This window comes from Neolamprologus brichardi, chromosome 3 (assembly GCF_056152115.1).
Source record: "Neolamprologus brichardi isolate AB-2024 chromosome 3, ASM5615211v1, whole genome shotgun sequence".
Classification (NCBI taxonomy): domain Eukaryota; kingdom Metazoa; phylum Chordata; class Actinopteri; order Cichliformes; family Cichlidae; genus Neolamprologus; species Neolamprologus brichardi.
In genome coordinates, this window is record NC_142106.1 from 762,444 (window position 1) to 765,942 (window position 3,499).

Here is a 3,499-nt window from a genome sequence, read left to right on the forward strand (position 1 = left end):
CACAAGTATATCATCTGCAAACACCCTCAGTTTATGAATGTCTAATGATATTTCATGCCTGGGAAATTATCATCCCCCTAACTACAGCTACAATGGTATTTATTGGAATAACAGAGATCTATCTATAGTTCTGATAATCACATGAATCCTTCTTAACAATGACTGCGATTAAGGCTAAGACAATGACTCACACATACTTACAGATAAATACAAGCCACACAGTACATATACATACATATACATATAATCAATACACAAATAACATGTGAATCTACCAGTTCATTAACCACCACATCATTACAGGCTAAAGCCACTACACCACATATGTAAATGATGACACTTTATATGATCCACCAGGACATTTTTCAGAATTGAAATATAAAAGATGGCTGCTTTAAGGAAGAAATTAGAAATGGATAAGATATAGTCTTTCATAACAATGAATAAATATAAAGGTTTCTTACATTCTGCATGCCTGATATTTTTACAAGTTGCATGGATCCTGTGCAAGGAGGCCTTCTAGTGTCAGGTTATGGTCTGTTTCATGTTCGTCCATTGATGATCCAGCTGCCTTCATTTGTACTGGACACGTCGGATCTTTGGGCCACTTAAATAAAAAATAGTGGTCTTATGTGTACAATGGATATGAGTGTATAAATTAACATCTCCCATGAAGATGGTCTAGAAGCCTGTTATTATTATTATTTAAATTTAAAGGAACATCTGATTCCTTCCACAGTTTTTTTTAATGACGTTAATAGAGATATTTCTTTAGATTTTGTCCCTTAGAAGTAGTTCAAGAATTATTTTAGATTTGAAAGAAGGGGGGTTTTCTTCAGAATTGGGGATTTGAGTGTCTACGTAGGTTCTCAGTCATCCAGGTCATGGTAATCTGAGGAGCTTGGGAAAAGAAGGGACTGGACTTCTTTAGGTTTCTTAAAGAGGTTTCATCAGAGACACTTCTTCATTTCTAAGACCAAATGGTGGAGAGTATTTAAGCCCTGGTGGAATTTCTCCCTTAAGAAGGCTGCCGACCCACTTTTGATCATGTGACTCATCACATGAACTAAGGTCTTCTCTCAGAAATGCAGTCTTACACGACTCTCTTCTCTCCTCCTGTTATCCCCCCAAAACCCCATTTCCATAGAGACTGTGTCAGCTCCCAAACAGAAAAAAAACAAACTAAAAAACAACAAAAAAAACAACTTAAACATAAAAAATCACAAAGAAAGAGTATCCAGTATCAGTAACAGTATCCACGACAGCACCAAAGAGTAAAACAGTGAAATGTGGATTATTAAACATTAGGTCTCTCTCTTCTAAGTTTCTGTTAGTACAGAAACTTATGACTCTGGGTACTGTAGCTCCCGTGAAAAAGAGAGCTTCATATCAGAAGTACTTGAGTCCCTGGTATAGCTCTCAAACCTTAAAGCAGATAACTTGAAAGCTGGAGATGAAATGGTGTTTCACAAAGATCATCATTTAGCCTGGAGAAATAGTTTTCTGCTTCATAAAAGTGAAAAAATAAAAGCATTTCTTCCGGCGTATGTATATATATATATATATATATATATATATATATATATATATATATATATATATATAAACACCCAGCACGCCCCTGCGGGCGGTTTATCCTTCAAGCTCGGGTCCTCTACCAGAGGCCTGGGAGCTTGAGGGTCCTGCGCAGTATCTTAGCTGTTCCCAGGACTGCGCTCTTCTGGACAGAGATCTCCGATGTTATTCCCGGGATCTGCTGGAGCCACTCGCCTAGCTTGGGAGTCACCGCACCTAGTGCTCCGATTACCACGGGGACCACCGTTACCTTCACCCTCCAAATCCTCTCGAGCTCTTCTCTGAGCCCTTGGTATTTCTCCAGCTTCTCGTGTTCCTTCTTCCTGATATTGCTGTCATTTGGAACCGCTACATCGATCACTACGGCCATCTTCTTCTGTTTGTCTACTACCACTATGTCCGGTTGGTTAGCCACCACCATTTTGTCCGTCTGTATCTGGAAGTCCCACAGGATCTTAGCTCGGTCATTCTCCACCACCCTTGGGGGCATTTCCCATTTTGACCTCGGGACTTCCAGGTTATACTCGGCACAGATGTTCCTGTATACTATATATATATATATATATATATATATATATATATATATATATGTATATATATATATATATATATATATATATATATATATATATATACATATATATATATATATATATATCCACGACTGTAACAGAGACTGAAGAAGATTGTAACGGAGTCCAACAGTCTGCAGTGGCCACCACAGTCCACCGTCTTCACATCACAATTTCAACATGTCTGTGACGTCTCCTTGTCCTTGTACTCATGCCTTGATGAACAAGTAGGTAGAGTTCAAATGTGGGTTTTCAGTGAGTTTATAAGTACAATTTCCTGTTACTGCTGCTGTTTGTGTTTTGTCAGGTTTGTTTCATGAAGAAGGTGATATTCCAACGGACCTGAAAAGGAGAGCCGTCGATGCCTTACATTTGAAGAGCAGAGCAGCTGAAGAAAAGCTGTGGCTCCACTGTGAGATGGACGCTGTGATTCATCACCTCCATCAGCAACACACTGACCTGCATTCATCCACAGATGACACTCAGGACCCTGGTTCCACAGCTGTTCTTGTTCACAGCTGCATCCAGTTAGAGAGGAAACTGTATAATGCAATGATGATGTTCCAGCGTCATGTTGTTGCTCCTCCTCCACATACTTACCTGCCACAGTTTAACTCGGCCTCTCAGACAGTCACGTCACCTGATCTGCATGTTTTGCTGTACGATGACGTCATCATGACGTTGACGAGGAGAAAAACTAGTTTAGTCCTGCAGATGGCGATCTTGCACCGTGTTCAGAGAGCTGACACTTTGATGATGCTGCTCTACTCAACTTACTTTTAGCCTGGGTTGGACTCTATATGAGCAGCTTCACCTCTGGTTTCATTGTTAAACACACTTGTTTGATTTCACTTGGAAAAGTTGAAAAATATTTTATTGCAAAATTATTTGTTGGTACATTTTTTGAGGGTCAAATATCTTTAAGCTTGATTTGAGGAATGAACTGTTAAGGTGGAAAAATGAATCAGGTTAAAATACTTTAAATCAGTGCAGATGTATAATGTAATTTAACATGTTGATAATGGTTGTACTGGGCTTGTAATGTAAATGTGTCTGATTAAATGTGACATTAATGGTGACGCTGCATAAACCTGATAAAACAGTTCTATTAGTGGGTCTGTGTGATCAGCATCAGTGGGTTAAGGTGAGGCCTTGACTAGTAGAACGTCATGTTGGTGTCTGACAACACATGAGCCAACATCAGACTCCGAGCGCTACGATGCTAAAGATCAGAAGATCCAGTGTGACATCATCGTTACCTGGCAACAGAAGCCCTCATCTGACTTTATTGGAGGATATTTACACCAGCAACACTGTTTAGTTTGATATGACAGATTAACAACATGCTGTGA